The 17,105-nt window shown below is 41.9% G+C and overlaps 1 protein-coding gene and 1 long non-coding RNA gene across 3 annotated transcripts in view; one reads left to right on the forward strand and one right to left on the reverse strand.

Moving 5' to 3' along the window:
- LOC310765067 (BEN domain-containing protein 5-like) overlaps positions 1 to 17,105 on the forward strand; it is a gene marked incomplete at its 5' end in the record, with an annotated part of 723,703 nt that overhangs the window by 689,868 nt on the left and 16,730 nt on the right. The gene's annotated exons all lie outside the window — the stretch shown is intronic.
- On the reverse strand, positions 1,566 to 12,970 carry LOC310765086. Of its 2 annotated transcripts, none has more exons than XR_014549430.1 (3): positions 12,617 to 12,970; positions 10,258 to 10,307; positions 1,566 to 2,459 (listed from the first exon to the last, which is right to left on the reverse strand). It is a non-coding gene; the product is annotated as an uncharacterized lncRNA (long non-coding RNA). The 2 variants fall into 2 exon arrangements; XR_014549431.1 differs by lacking the exon at positions 1,566 to 2,459 and adding an exon at positions 8,974 to 9,230.

Here is a 17,105-nt window from a genome sequence, read left to right on the forward strand (position 1 = left end):
GTATTTTGCCTGTTTACAGGAAGGGGCAGTTCTGAGCAGGATAGTAATGGAATTTTTACTATTCAAATACATCTATTTGAATATATTTTCCAATTCATTCCTTTTTACTTGGAAGAAAAGTTGAGCAGGTGAAAGTTATTTCTGCAGTTCTGCTTTCTTATTCCTTATGTGAAAATGCATCTCTTGGTTGTGCTATGTGAAGAAAGAGCCTCTTCCCCTCCTTCCCCCTTTATCTGCTCTGGATGTTGCAAACTTACTGCTGCTGAGATCCCAGGAAAGTCCTATTCTGTCATCTGCTTTTGTTAAGAAATAAAAAGCATTGCTTTTGCATTTGTCAACATTAAGCCTCATTTGCTGCGCATCAGCCAAGCAACATGGCTGGGAGAAAGAGACTCTAACATTTCTATGCTGGCTTTTCTTTCTTCTTCTGGTCTCCCCCCTCCTGCTGCATCCACTCGGATGCCCAATTCCATGTTGTCAGCAGACTTAACCAGTTTTCAGTCAGCTTCTCAGAGCCATTTATATAAATTAGGCCTAGCAGGGGCTCCCAGAATCACACAGCAACAAACATTACTTTGCATTTGTTGACTTTAATTTTCACATTGCCGTATGTTGACCCAATTCCGGAGTAGCTGTAAATCGTGGGTTGCTTTTTGGCTGTGTTTTCTCAGCCCTGCCAGTGAATTTGGGAAGCCTAAAAATTCTGTCTCCCCGAGTCATTTGCATAACCTAAAAACGGCAGCGGGAAAGTCATATGCACTGACCTAATTTAGCTACTTCGGCCATTTCATCTCCTTTCTGTTCCACTGCCTGATCTGTAGCCATTCTTATTTTGTAACCCTGACTCATTGCTGCTTTCCACTAAATTTGTCACTTTCTCTGGGGAATTTAGCTAAGCTGCCTACAAAACCTGGCTGGGTTGCTATAAGGGCAAATAGTACTTTAGCAGTTTAAATGGGAGAGAAGGAACAGAGACTTAACAGAATTTCTGGAATATTTGCTTTATTTACAAATCTACAAGTAGATAAAGGGAGGCAAAGAGGCAAGTGGGAGATCTCCCAGAGAGGATCAGGACAACCCTCCAGCTTTGTGCTTCCTCTAAGCACCTTGGTTATGGATCATTCATCATGATTTGTTTTCAGGAAGATTAGATGACACTGGTTACTTACTAAGAATTCGTTCTGATTTGTTTTCAGGGAGGGTAGATGATATTATGTCAAGCAAATGATATTCCACACTTTCCAGTGCATCACCTTTCTTATCGCAAAAAGTCTGATTTTTTGAGGTGTGTAGCTTGCTCCCCCCCCCATATCCATTTTAATTGCACAGCCTTAATTTTCCAGTATGTGATTGAATCCCACCTGAAAATAGTGGCAGTTTGGAATCACTCTTGTTAGTAACTCTCATTTCTCTCTCTCCCCCCCCCCCCATTTCCAACAGCAAATATTACTGTTTCTCTTAGATTTATTCATATTTTCTTTTTAAAAAAATTATACATTGTCTTATTGCAAACCAAACATCAAGTGGGGGTATGGGTGGATGTGTATGCATGCTGGATACTATTTCTGCAAACCCAGGTGTACACACAAGCTTGCTGATACCTCTTGGACATGTCTTGTGCCATTACATAAGCTTTGACAGTCACCTCTGTCAAATTTCAGAAAGATCTCTGCCATAGATCATGTATGTGTGTGCACATATACAAAGTGCTTCTATGTTTTAGGGAGAGGTCCTGAGATTTTTTTCTCCCCCACTCCTCCACTGTTTTCCCCAATGCTTCACCCAAATTAAAGCTTTGATTTGGAGCTGGGTTTCTGCGATTCAGTTTGACTAGTTCATTTCTCCTGGGAAAGGCAGGTTTGGTTGCCTTTCAGTACAGGAGAAAAGGTGAGGTCTTTTCTGTTAGCGTGAATATGAAAGAAAAGCCTAAAGAGAAGAAATGCCCATTCGAAGGGCAGAAAGTCACAGCATTTCTGCTGCTACTTTCCGGGAACAAAAATAGCAAGAGCTGGTCCCAGCTGCTGGCCACTGTGGGTTTGAAAAGGTTATCAAGACATTATAGCATATAAACAGCAGAGCTATTAGCTCTGAGCTGTGAAAAGTTTCTAACCTTCACAGCGAAAACCTTAAATTATTTTTGAAGTGTTAATGAAAGTCAGCTCTCCAAAGATGGATGTGGAGCAAGGAATTGCATCAGAAAAATGGCAAGTAATGTATTAATAGTTATTGCTTCAGAAGGCCCTGAGGGGGGGGGGGTCTGAGGTGGCTGAAAGTCAGCCACCTTCATATGAATCTCTCCCATGAAAAAAAGAAAATCCTGGGTGTAATATTGATCATGCCCAACCCACTAGGAGGTATTCCTCCTCCAATGGTTCCAGGCAAGGAAATCATAAAAGAGCTCCAACTTTCTGGCTGTGATGTTACATTATGTCCCATGGCGTCTTGGCTCCTCCTGCAAGCTGCAGCAAAAGGGGGAGGAGGGCAGAAGGAGAAGGAGTTCAGCACAGTCAAAGGAAAAACAAGCTTGACTCAATTTCTCTTCACTGGAAACCACACATTCAGATTTCATTTCTCCACAGGATTGCTCTCAGCGAAAAATCATAGATGGGGGGGTCAGTGGTTTATTCCCCCAGGGTTAGGGGAGACTTCATGTTCCAATAACCACAGTGGTACCTCGGGTTACAGACGCTTCAGACTACAGACTCAGAACCCAGAAATAGTACCTCAGGTTAAGAACTTTACTTCAGGATGAGAACAGAAATCGCACGGCAGCAGCGGGAGGCCCCATTAGCTAAAGTGGTACCTCAGGTTAAGAACAGTTTCAGGTTAACAACGGACCTCCAGAACGAGTTAAGTTATTAACCCGAAGTACCACTGTACTGTTTTGGTCCACTGCTAATAACCCCATGGAGAAATATTATCAGGTATAGCTCAGTACAGCACAAGACTCTTACCCTCAGGTTTGTGGGTTCAAGCCTTATGTTGGTCAAAAGATTCCTGCATTGCAGATGGCCCTCATGGTCCCTTTCAACTTTACAATTCTGTGATTCTGTTATCTGAACGACGCCATGAGCTAATCACAGCCTTTGCTTTTAGCAAGCATTTGGATAAAGTATATGCATCATTATTGAGCATTTGAGTCTGTCTTGGCACTGTCCTTTCCCAAGACAGTGTAATATAGCGGCTAAAGTGCTGGACTTAGACCAAACATATCTGGATTCAAATTCCTGCTCAGCCTGAAATTTCTTGTTAACTTTGGGCCAATCTTTACATCTCAGTCTAGCATACTGAACTTTTAGTTCGGGGGTTGCCAAACTGGTGCCATGATGCCTGCGTAGATAGGGTCCCAAAACTTCCTAGAAAAAAGTTATGCAGCAAAATGTGCAAGTACCCTTTATGAGGTTCATATTGCCTCATACTTCAGAGCAGTTCCTGGCCTTGGAAGAATCCACCCCCTTTTATTCCAATTGGTTGGGCAGTCAACAGCTCCCCTCCTTTGGGGGACAGATAAGAAGCAGGGAAGAATTTCTAACTCCCCTCATGGTTTGCCTTCTTACTTTTCTAGCATAGGAAGGCATTTTTATTTGTGGGGTAGTGGTGAGGGGACTGTCTTCCCCCTTTTATTGCCCCAGAGGGCATTTTGGTGAAGGTGGAGAAGCAGGGAGGGGTCTACCTTTCCTCTTTTTTTAGACCTGGAGGCCATTTTGATGGGGGGGGGGGTAGAGAGAAGAGGCAATGGGGATGCCTGCCCAGCTTGCTTCATCTTAGAATCAGTGAGCTTTCTAAGGGTCCCAGAAAGTGACAGTAAAACCTGTTGATTTTTAGGAGTGCTGTATTAGCCATTTATAGATGCCTTCCCCTCCCTTGCTTCATAGACTGCCTTCCTGCTCTTTTATGCATTTTGATTTAGAGTGGGGGAGGGAGCGGCAAGTGGGATGCCTCCCCCCTCCCCTTGCCTTGAGTCTTGTCTCTTTGCTTTTCCTTGCCCTGAAGGACATTTCTATTTGGGGCTTTATGCCCTTGGTGTCAGGTGCATCATGTACCCATTCAAAGCAGTCCACAGTCAGCTACCCAAGGTGAGTCACTCTGGGTACATGAGCTGCAGAGCACTTGATTTCCTTTTCTGTCCCCTTTCTGCCGTTTGTTTGGCTAGCTCTTTCTAGTGAAATTCTCCTCCCACTTTCAATCTCTGTAGCAACAAATAGAATATGGTTCAACTGGTAGCTTAAGCCCAATGCAGACTGGGTTCCTCTTTCTGCAGACTGGGTTCCTCCTCCCATCCTTTTATTTGCTGGCTGCAATATGTTTTGTGTCATATAGGGGAGGAAAGTAACCTATTTGCCTCTGTAGTGGAAAATGCCTGCTGTATATTCATGGCTGTATATTCAACTCCTTTCGATGTTGTGGCCACTGCAGCAGGTTGAGATGTTCTTTCTTAGTTAACAAGATCCAAATAACGCAGGACTTAATGCAAATGAGCATCAGGGTGGGATGGGGGCAGGGATGTAGGTGGCTACATTAGCCAGGCTGGGTAAGTTCAGTTATATATATAATCATTAAAGTGGCTTCATTAAGAATGTATCTTAAGAGACAGCAACACTACTTGGTGTGGAGTCAGCAATCCAGAAGGAATGGCTTCACAATGTGAGCCTATGCATGTTTATACAAAAGCAAGTCCCACTGTATTTAGTGATGCTTACTCCCAAGAAGGTGTGTTTAGGATTTCAGTCATTGGAGAGGAGACCTTTTAGGCTCCAATCCTATATCCAATTACCAGGGACTAAGACCCACTAAACTAAACAGGGCTTGTTTCTGAGTAGGCATGTCTAGGAGTCCAGATAGAGATTGTAGTTATGCTAGCCCTTGGAACATAATGTGGAGAAATTAAATTAGATAGACTAAACATTTGGGGCTGGCTGTTGCAGTTGTTTTATCTTCCAGGCAGCTGAAATATATCCTGTGAGGTAAGTTAGACTGCGTGACAGTGACTGATGCAAAATTGGCCAGTCATCTTTGTGAATGCGTAGGGATTTATACTCTGGTTTTTCAGGTCAACCAATCACTTGTGGCTTTTTATATAGGAATACGAGTATTATCAATTTTCTTTCAAGTCCAACTCCCTTGTGGCAGCCATTTTGTGACTGGAGCCCACAACATACTCTCAACATTTCAAATGTGCCCCTGGGCCCAAAAAGGTTGGCAGTCACTATTCTAGTCTGTGTATCAAAGCTTATTTCTTTAGCCCAACACATTCCCAAACACACAGTGTTTCTTCTGAACTTGTGCTTCTATACATATTTGCCTCCTGTTCAGTGCATGAAGCACTGAGGCATAGATTTGAAAGAGTTCTCTCATCTCTTACTATAGATAGCAGGAGCTCAGGGAACTCATACAGTATCTTGCTTCTTCCCCCAGAGAGCTTGGAACTGCTTAAATATGGTTCCTATGCTGTTTCTCAGTGATGCAGCTTACATGGCCAGGCCAAACCTGCTTAACTTCATCAGCAGAATTGTATCATGTGCTTTTCACATGTTCTTTCAATGCATGAATGGACAGGGACTGGGATAGTGCCTGCTGATCTCGCTCCTGACCTCCAGTTGTCCATCAGAAATGTGAATAAGGCAGTGGAAATTCAAATTGTCCATGTGTAACATGTCTCTACTCAGTTGAGAAGTTTGAGGGAGTAGAGGGGGAGGGACAATGGTGGTGCGAACACACTGGCAGAGCAAATCTAGCTCTCCAGCCCATGTATTTGCACCATGCTAATCTGCCCACTGCCTCATCTCCTAGCTCTGCCTTTCAGAAAGCAGTAGTATCATGGCCAACCAGAGGTTGAGTGACTGGTGGTGCCCCACCAAGCCATCTACTACTGGAAATGATGCATTTGAACATCTGAACTAAAGTGAAACCCCTTTCAACATGCATCTAAAGAGCAACATTTTTTAAAGTGGAAAATTCATGAGCTATTATGTGGTCTGAAGATACTGGCTGTGCCGAAATGACTTCTTAATTTAACTGACCCAATAGTGTGTGGCTTTACTTCACCTAAAGTGGTTTCTGCACTGTTAATTAACTACTTCCAGTTCACATTACTTATATTCTCTTGGATTTTAACCAGTACTGTTATTTTTACGGCTTTGTAGGGGGGCAGTTTTGGCCTGCCCAGTTACTGTTGTTCAATTAATATTAGCTCTAAGAAGCAACTCGTTTTCTCTGTTTATTTGTTCGCACCTACCATTATTGCCTTACCTGGTGGGAACCATAAACAGATGTAATTATGCTTCATTAAAATGGTGATTGATAATGGCCTGACTCTACAAGGTGCATTATGAGACTTCCTCTCCCCCCTGCTAGCTGGGCTTATTAATTGTAATGTATAGCATTTTGCATATCCATTAAGTCACAATTAAAATGCACACAAATGAAGTTCAGATTAAGTTTAGTCACTGGTGTAAATTCACAAAAGGTAGACTTTGTGGAACTTGGGTGGAGGCTGCAATGCCTGATGTGAAACTAAAACTTAAGAGATTGCAATTTCTTTTCTTTCTCACAGAGATAAGCTCTCCAGAATAAAACATAGTTGGAGCCAAAACCTATGGTTTGATCTACCCAAAGATGTTCTTTACAGTGCTAGCTGAAACCACTAGAACAGAACAGCACTATTTTCTATGGTTAATGACTCTAAGTAAGTGAACAATAAGTAAATAACTATGGATGACTCAGACAGCATCCTCCTGACTTGTCTGACTGGCAGATTTTGCACAGAAATACTTTTAGAACTAAAGGATAAACAGGGCAAAACACAGCAGTCTTCATGCTGCAAGATGTGGTTTTGAGTCCCTAAGTTGGCTAAACAAGTACATTGTGTTGAATCTCATGTTCTGGGAGGTGGGAGATGAGCTACATCAGATACATAATAAATAGGATGATTGTTGGGCCTTCAGCTTCATCTTGTTGATTACGATCTGACCTTTACAGCTGCCTCTGTCTTTCACTACCAGAATTGATAGCACATTCACATAAAGCACATGACTTTTAATAAATGCCCATTATTTAGGCATTTTATCAAAAATCTGCAACATGATATGAAAATCTCTTTCTATATAGGATGAAAGAAGCAGCTAATGCACTCCTTTATGCTAAGGATGATTGAGTGGGCAAGAGCGGCCAGAGCTTAATAAAAAGGAGGCAGGGATTCAAACCGTGACTTCAGGAGATTGAGTCTATAGATCTTCATTAGAGCTTTATGCCTTAAAAAGTGGTAATAGTCCCAAGGATTTACAGAAAACCACTCTGAGCTGCATGTTAACTTTTTTCACCACTGTTTCTCTGTATAATAGAAATAGAACCATGATTATTGTTGCTGTTGCTGTCTGTTAATAATATAGTATCATCCATGTACTTTGTACTTTACAACCTAGTGAATGAAAAACCAGTTTCCTGACTGAGGAGTTTATTATCTAAAATTGGAGGGAGGGAAGCAGGGACACAAGGAGACAATACATTCAGTTGAGCAACCAGTATGGTGAAAGAGAGCCATGTCCCTATAGTTTACCTGGATGGGATTGGAGAAGAGCAGGGTTGTCGTGGTGACAAGGTTGTGGGGGCCCACTGGCAGTAATGGCAAATGGCCGTGGTGGAAGTTTCCATGCAGCCCCATTTCCATCTTGATAAGCTATAGAAGTGCCAGCATTGGCAAAGTGATTCTGCAGCTCTGCCCCCACCAGACTGGCTGCCACTGGCAACCAGGCTTCGGTTAGGTTAAGCAGAGTACAGTCGTATCTTGGAAGTCAAACAGAATCCGTTCTGGAAGTCCGTTCGACTTCCAAAACATTTGGAAACCAAAGCGCAGCTTCTGATTGGCTGCAAGAAGCTCCTGCAGCCATTTGGAAGCCATGCCAGACGTTTGGCTTCCGAAAATTGTTCAAAAACCAGAACACTCACTTCCGGGTTTTGATAGTTTGGGAGCCAATTTATTTGGGAGCCAAGGCGTTCGAGATCCAAGGTACGACTGTTTAAGAAACTGGTAAAAGTTCTCCAACCTCAGACTTAGAAGGAAATTCTAGAAACTCAGCGAAGTCCATTTCAAAAAAAGAAAGAAGGAAGGAAAGAAAGAAAAGAAAAGATGATCTAGGAGAATAGTTTACTGGAAGAGAGGAGTAAACTTCTCAAGTGTTGAGGACAGGGATGGGTTGCTGGTAGAATCTTCAAAATCTAAAGAGTGGGCAGATGTGACAGAAAACACAAGAAATGGCTGTTTTTTAAGCAAGATGGCAGCACCAGTGCACTGTGCGCATGGAAGAAGCAAGAGGCAGAGTGTCTGGATGATGAGGATGTGTGCAGTGTTGAAAGCAATGGCAAGAGAGAATTTCACAACAGAAGTTACAATATCCTTTCCTGGATATTCTTGGCCATGTTCACTACAGGCATTTTGTGTCCAAAAGATACCAAGATGCTAGGGGCAAATCATGATATCCTCTGACAGTCTTTATTTTGCTAGTAATTTGCAATCCTGTACACACCTACTTGGGAGTAAGTTCCATTGAACTCAGTGGGATTTACATCTGAGCAGAAATGTCTGGGATTGTGCTGCAAACTTCTTAAGGAATGATTTCAAAAATGTCCTATGATTCTTTGACCCTGTTGTGCCATATTTCATATTCTGAACACCCTAGAGGGAAGAAAAACAAACTCTGTATGCCAGTACACTTTAAAGAAGGACAATTTGTTCTTCACAATCATTTCCAGCTACGGTATAAATTATTTGGAAAAATTGATACTGCATACATTAAGGAGTGTTATTTCTCCCCCTCTCTTTTTCGTCCCTTTTTTTGTTCTGATTAGACAAATGAATCATGCGAGTGAGCATTCCCTGTGATGCTGCTAATTGATGGTACACTATAAAATTGTATTGCAATAAGCAAACACTTTCAGCCTCCCTGTGCTTAGCTGCATTGGCCCACGATCAGCAAAGCTTTGAAATCCTGAATTTAAATTACCATTCTTTTGACTGCTGTTCATGACGTTAATTAGCTGTGTTAATTGGTTGTTTTGATACATGAAGAGCAGAATAATCCAACTTTATTTTTTATTTTTTGGAAAGCCAAAATTATTAGGAGTTTGGCAAGAGCACGGGGAGGGTTTTCTTTAGTACTTTTGAATGCTTCCATCTTCCTGTTTTCTGTGTGCACTGTTGTGTTTGCTGATGACTGCATTCTTTTTTAAGCCCCCTGTGTGAGTAATCAACACAGGAGTCAATGGTACATGTTTGAATATGCTTTCCAGCAGAGATCTGTGAGACATTGTTGTCTCCAAATTATTGAATTGCTGTAGACAAAATGCAGCCATGCCAACATCGTTTGTATTGTAGGGGGGTCTGGCAGATGAAAGGATACGTGCTTTAAACCATTTAGCTGCCAAAGTTGCTGCTATAGCCACACAGCAGGTGACTCAGAATTGAGATAATGGTTCTGAAGTCATGATGCGCCAACTCATCAGAACAGGGCAGGCTCTCGGTTTTATCACACTAAAGCAAGCAGGAGGAAGTGGTCTCATGGACACATGACCTTTAGCATTCCAGCTTATAGGTGTTGTCCAGCTCTGTGAGATAAATGGTAGGTAGCTATCTGCTTTTGTAAACAGTTGATAAGGAATGTGCTTGCTGTTGTTTTGCCCTGTGCTGCGCACACTTCACAATATCAACATGTGGGGTCACTTAAATAAGCAACTACTCCATATCTTGTGGACCTCCTATATTCCAGCTCCACCTTTTATTGCTCCTTTTGCCTTTCTCCAGTCTGAATTTGCCCATGGTTGAGGTGGAAAGGAGACAGGGAAAAGGAAGTTCTGGGAAACTACAGGTCAAGTTTATATTTGATACAAGGGGAGACACTACAACAGATTATAAAAAGAGTTCATTTGTGTTTTGTTTAAAATGCAGTGATTAGTAAGAGCCAGCATGACTTTGTCAAGAATAAATCCTGCCAGGCTAATTTTATCTCTCCCTCTTTTACTTTGGTGACTAGCTTAATGGGTTGTGGGAATGCCGCACATGTAATTTATCTTGATTTCAGCAAAGCATTTGACAAAGTTGTCCATGTTTTTTTGGTTAGCAAACGAGTTAAATGTGGGCAATACTCTCAAGTGGATTCACAATTGGTTGGAAAGCCATACTCAAAATATTGCTCATCAATAGTTACACATCAAACTAGGGCTGGTCCAAAACGAGAAGAAGCTGTTCATTTCTATTTCACCCACCTTAACATTTGCTGTCTGGATTCATCTTTCTTTCCTGAGGATGTTGAATGCTGCAAAGAAAAAGGCAGCCACAATGAGCCATTGCTGCTCACTGGAAAGTGGGGGCGGTTAGCCAGGTTTCACCCTGATTCTATCCATGCCACCCACTGCCTGTTTCTACCATTCATTAGCCTGGAGTCCTTGTGCCCTTGTAGAATTAGAGATACATGGCAAAATGTGCAGCTCCTTTTCTTCACTGATGACACTAGCGTCCACAAGTCTGCCTCCATGGAGGACATTGCAAAATATTTTGTCTCTTGAACTCTCTTGTGCAAAGAGAAGCAGTAAGGACACTGAGCGGCGTTTCAGAGTTCTTGAACGGACCTTTTCCTGTGCTGCTTGCTAGAGACTAGGTAACCAGACAAAGCCCCAAGCCCTTGGCCATGCCCTCAAGCACTCATTGTTTGCTGGGATGAAAACAGAGGAAAACAATGGCATAAAACAAATAGTGAAATAAAAGTAGGTCTGAAATTACAGATTATTCTGATGTACCATATGTTACTTATATATAATGACAGTCAAAGGGCTACAGCTTTTTGTCCTGTTCAGTTGCATTTCCCTTTATACATTTAAAAGGAAAAGAAGCAGTAAAGTGGTGGGTGTTTGCAAAATGCATCTATTTTGGCTGCAGCCCTAAACCTGCTTACCTGGGGACCATCAATTCAATGGACTTATATCCGAGTAGATCTATATAGAATTTCACTATGTGTTTGTGCACATGTGTGGCACACTCTTCTCTGTGGAATTTTATTGATTTGCAGAGCAGGGCTTTTTTGCTGTCAAGATTGTGGAGGCTTTAGCCTGTAAATTTTATTTCCAGCGAAGTGTCAAGCAATGTAATCCAGCAAAGCTACCATGATGACTGCCATTGGAGGAAAGTGACAGTTTCTCTGCCATTTTCCAAGCTCTTCCCATCCTCCCAACACTTTCTGTTTTACCGTGTGGGCGGATTGATTGGCAGGTACCTCAGTAAATAGGTTGTGAAAATATCACTTAAATGACTTGATATTGCAGGTGACTTGAAGGACTTGTGAAAACAGCGTCAATTAAGCCATGTGCATGTGTGTATGTGTGTGCTTGAATATGGCTTCTGAATGCTTTTGAAAGTAAAAGCACCTATCATTCAAAATGTTACACAAGAGGCACTTAGCAGGTGAAGCAACACACTGAAAGTGCAGTGTAATCAGTTGCTACTGAGAATCCTCACTTGAAAAGGAGAAACTGCCAGGTGCTGATCTCTTTAACTCCATGTGGTTAGTCTGTCCAAGTTGAGAAGTGATCTGAACACAAACTGGTGTGTGGCTTGCTGCCATATTTAAACCAAGGCAGGGAGGAGGAACCTCAGACTCTCCAGATGTTGTTGGATTCCTTCTTCTATGCACTCCAGCCAGCTTGGCCTATTCTTAAGGATGCTGTGAGTTGTAGTCCAGCAACATCTGGATGCCCAAAGCCTCCCCGCCATGTTTCGGCTTTAAAAAATGTGGTTTGGGGTTTCTGTTTCATTACTGCAAGTCAGTGGATCAGGCAACTGACTCTGTGCATTCTAAAGGATAACTAAGCCATGGAATCTGCTACAAGAAGATGTAGTAGTGATGGCCACTAACTTGGATGGCTTTAAAATGGGCTTAGATAAATTCAAAGCTAAGGCTATCATTGGCTACTAATGGCTACCTATTATCTACGCTATCAGGGGCAAAATGCCTCTTGATTCCAGTTTCTTGGGATCATGAGGAGGGAGTGCTATCACACAGCTATCTGGTTAGCCACTGTGGGAGCAGGATACTGGACTGGTTGGTGCTGTGTGTGATGCAGCAGAGCTCTTATGTTCTTGTAGGAAATGAATCACATGTGAACTGGCCCTACAGCCCTTAGACCTCAGGTCCAAGTAGCTACAGCTACTCTGCTGCTTAAGTACAGTCTGATATTAATCTTCCCATTGCCACCACTGCCACTAAGTTTAGCTGCTGCGATATTTGCTCTTAAAGAGTGCTGGGCTGGCATAGCCTGATTACCGACGCTTATGAGATCCTGCAGTTTTTCTGGGTATGTCTCTTTTCTTTCATTTGTTCTTTAAAAAGAAAAGAAAGGACTTGCTAAGAAAATCCAATTCTAGATGCAATATCAGTCCTGGTCCAATCTTACCTCGGTAGCCTAAGCTTGCTTCAGACACCAGTGGACAGTTGACTCATCCCAGGAAATGTAACACAATTTAGTGCAATTTTCCACAGTTGACATATGTTGATCAATATAGGACTTAGAATTTAACAAGCGTGGCATTTCAATTAAATTGAATTACTGAAGAGTATAGTCATCATCGTACCAGGAGAAAGGTGTTTTAGCAAATGAAACGGCCAACCCCCCACTCTCTCCTCATGCTGTGTTGCAGCTGGTCTGTGAATTAAAAAGTAAGCTTTAGCTTTCAACTTTCATCAACACTTAATTCTTAAGCAAACCATGTCATTAAGGTAAATTGTTTCTCTTCCCTCCCCTCTTTCCCTCGGGCTACTGCTACATTTTTATTTTTTTGAAAGCATAAAAGAAGGATGCTTGCTACAGAACAGGCACATATACTGTCCATTAGATGATGCATTACTAAACACCCAGCTCCGCTGTCCTCAATTAATAATTCCACATTGTTCATATAATGGCTGAACTGCAATGCAAAAACTCTTCTACACACAACCATATTCTCAAAGAACAGCTATTGTGTTTGTGTAACATTTGATCTGCTTACCTACGAGTCTGCCTTACCCCATACATGCCCACACAACTACTTCTGGTGGAAATGGCACTGTTACAGGTGCTCCATAATACCCATTGCAAGAACTTGATCTTTTAGTGTGGCAGCATCTACACTTTGGAAAGCCCTGCCTATTGACACCAGGCAAGCACCTTCACTGTGCTCTCTTCCGTGCCAGTTAAAAACTTCTTATTTAGACAATCCTACCCAGATGTTTAGAAAGTTGATGTGAGTTTTAATCAGTTTTTAGTTTATTGTTATTTCAACTTCTTGAAAGTTTTAAATTGTTGTTAATTTTTATAATGGAAATTTTATTGTTTTATCTTTTTTTGTAAACTGCTTTGAGGGGTTTTATTTACACTGTATAAATTTTATGAAATAAAATCAAAATAGGGCAGGGAGGGAAACGTTTTCATCCCAAAGGCCACGTTTTCTCTTGGATACACACCAGTGACAAGCACAGCTAGATGCAGCCAGTGAGTGTAGTCAGAGGCAAAAGTGGGTGAATAAACAGATGTGGAAAAGATCAGCCATATAAAAACCAGAGGTTTCTACACACACATACACACATATCTTTGCATCCTCCATCTAGGTAATCAAGAGACACTTTCACGATTTGGATATACTTCTAATATAAAATATGCCCCTTGCAATTATATCCCATCCCTTGTTCAAGGAGTTCAGAACAGTGTACATGGAAGGAGTTATCTCACTTTGTCTTCATTACAACCCTAGGCTAAAAAACAGTGTTTGGCTCAAAACAACCCAGTGATCTTCATGGTCCAAGTGGAGTTTTGACCATAGGGCTCCTAAATCCAAATCTTCTAACCCAGTATTCATCCACGAGTAGCCAATGCAGTGCCCTCTGATATTGTTTGCCTCCAGCCCCAGCATCCTTGACCACTGGCCATGCTGCCTGGGGCTGATGTCCAACAATAGCTGGAAAGCAACAGACTGACTCCCTGTACATCCACCACATGAAGAATGAGTGCCTTCTCACCTGTTTTAAACTGATCTAGCCTAGGAGGGCTAGTGGATGAACGCTGCACACATTAGCAACTACATATGAAACCACATATGCGGGTGAATGTTAGGCAGATCTTTTTTTTTAGTTCACTTGAAGCCAAGTTTGTTTGCAGTCCCTTCTGCTCTTCCTTTTACCATGCTAACAGACACTGTAAATTCAAGTGTGAAGGAACCATGCCTGCACAATTATCTTCTGTCACAGGAGTTGCAATCTGCATCATTAGCCAGGCATTAATGTTGGCAGAAGAACAAGACAGGAAGAGGCAGTGTTTAATATAAACACCAGTAAATGACAGCAAGCCTGCGTGCACAGTTTAACATCTTTTGGTTTTTTTTATCATTTCCACATTGGGCTTTACTTATTACAGTTAAATAAAACATGTAGCACAATTAGAGGAATGTAATAAAGATCACTCTATCTATCTTATAAGTGCATATGTCTGTTGCGGTATAAGCATTTAGGATGCAAGCTTTTTTAGATAAGAGTGTTGAAGGTGGTTTAATACAGGTGCTATTTCCTGTGGAGCATACAGTCAACTGGCTTATGAAGGTTTTTTAAAAACAACAACAACAACAAAATAAAATAAGTACTGCAAAAATCTGAGAATGACAATGGGGTTGTATTGGGAAAACACATACAACACCTCTATCATTTTATTCACAGCTATCTGAAAAGAACTGCCAATGGCAATTATAGGATTGGAGTATGTTTCTCTTTTTAGGAAATCTGAAATTCCTGGTTACCATAGCGTGGAAGGTTGATTGGAGGCAGACTTTGGTAATCTTTCAAAATATGGCACCCTTTGCAAGGCCAACATTTGGCACCCCAAAATCTTCACCATTATGGATCATCTCAATTGTGTGCCCCCATGGCTCAGCTCCCTGTATGGCAGAACGGCTCACACCACCTTAAATCCTGCACTGGGTTGATATTAAAGTAATGAGAAGATCAGTTCTGCAGCAGTATATCTTTGTCACTGCCACCCTTGTCACACACACCCTTCTTTCCCAAGCAAAAATGCTAGGGAATCTGGAATGGAGTACTCTACATTAATGACACATTGTTGACATGTTCTACAAGAATTTGGCTCTTATTTAATGTGCAGACATAGAGACGGCACTCATGTGGTATCTGAATTCTGTACCTACTTTAAAAATTGCAGTGGATATGTCTGTTAGCTGGGGAAGCCATATGGGGGCAACTAAGTAACAGTGCAGTCAATTACCTGCCCAGATATGGTGGGTGCAAAGCATTTTCCAAGTCAAAGAAAATGTTTGATGAGATAAAGGGAAGCAGTTCATGGCAAATGGCAAATGTGTGGTGGAGGTGGAGGAGAAGAGAGATTAATTCCCCTCTTGAATGAGAAGTGTGTTTGAGACTGACAGATGGGCTGTAAATACTCAGAACCAAGGACAGGAGCTGCGAAAGAGACAGTCTGGTGATTGAAGTGTGATTGTGATTGAGGTAGTATGTTTCCTAGCCAAGGTGACAGGTTTTTTTGTGCTGGGGTTGAAGCGAGGAAGGGGAAAGAACTCAAGCCAAGGGTGCAGCACTTCACATCAGCCTAGACTAGGGCACAATCTTTAGACTCAATAAGTGATATCTGGGTCCCATAGGGGTTATCCTTGCAGGTCAAATTCACTGCCAGCCTTTTAAGTGAGTTGCTGAAGGTGCAAGAAAGGTGAAAAGACTTTGTTCCTTGCTAAAATCATTGAGCTGTCTAGCAGCGTTGACTATGGTAGCCATGTGACTGGAAGTTAATCACGCAGTGGTGAAATGTGGCCGATGTTGATCATGAGAACAGCCACTACACATCAGTGGCAATTTGGCCCCAAAAGTAGGCATTACCTAAGAAAGAGAGGGGGGGCATTTCAGATCTAGAAGAATTTCTGTACATATTCCCTTCATATGTGTTGCTTTGCTGTGCAGATGTAAACTTATCATAATGGCTTTGTTCAACATCACACATCATTCATTCTACTACTACTACTGCTACTACTACTACTACTACTACTACTACTACCTGACACACCCTCCATTGTTACTTTTAATACATATTATAAAATGTCTGAAAGGCTAATTCACCAGTTCAGGATTTGAGCAATGGCTACACAGATTTATCTCAGCAATTTAAATAAGATTCTAGGCAAACCCCTGTAAATAAAACCCATGGGTCAGAGACCAGGGACAGGTTCAGCGTTTAGAGATTTTCTTCTTTTATATTTGGTTCTAGCTTGAAGAACCCCACCCCCCACCCAAAAAAACAACAACCACACACACCTGGAACCCCAATCTGGATGTCTGGATAGCTGCTTCTGCAACCTCTCACACGCACCTGAGAGATGGCCAAACAACCATATTTTTAAAAGGTTCTTTAAAAACCCAGCAGTATTAGCAGCCAGAAGACTGTAGATACATAGATATTCTGAACTTCAAAACTTCCCATTTCCTCCCAAGGTCTAAATGCACAGTTGAAAGTCTGTTTCCTTTCGCCCGTCTCATGGAGTTGGAGTCCCTTGCTTGCTCTGCCAATATGCAAAAATTGAGAGTGTAGAATGGGGGTAGGTGGGAATCAAGAGCATTGGAAAATGGAAACATTTGGAGCGCTGCAATCGATCCTGGTCCAGCAGGTGGCAGCAGAAGGCTCTAATAATTCCTCCAAAAAAAATTTAGAAACTTGCAGTTCCTGATTTTGCCAATAGAAAATTGAGAAAATGAATCCAGCTGCTAGGATATCTCAACACTTCCCTTCCGGCCTGAGTAGAGTCTTGGATTTCAGTGTATGTGATTCCCAAAGGAGAACTATTAATCATGTGACTATTCATCACGTTAATGGGAAATTGTGACCAGTGGAAGCCAGTCCCCCTTCTTAAGACAGAGTTTAACTTGGACCTATGGCAAACTAAGCTCCATTTCTTATGCACCTGTTGAAGGGAGCCAAACATAAATTTATCTAGATAAGTTTCCACCTTCTTCATGCTTCTGAACCAAACATTTCAGAGGATCAAGCTGGGAAAGTGGACTGGAGACAAAGCAATGGAT

This window comes from Podarcis filfolensis (assembly GCF_964270895.1).
Source record: "Podarcis filfolensis genome assembly, chromosome: 6".
Taxonomy (NCBI): domain Eukaryota; kingdom Metazoa; phylum Chordata; class Lepidosauria; order Squamata; family Lacertidae; genus Podarcis; species Podarcis filfolensis.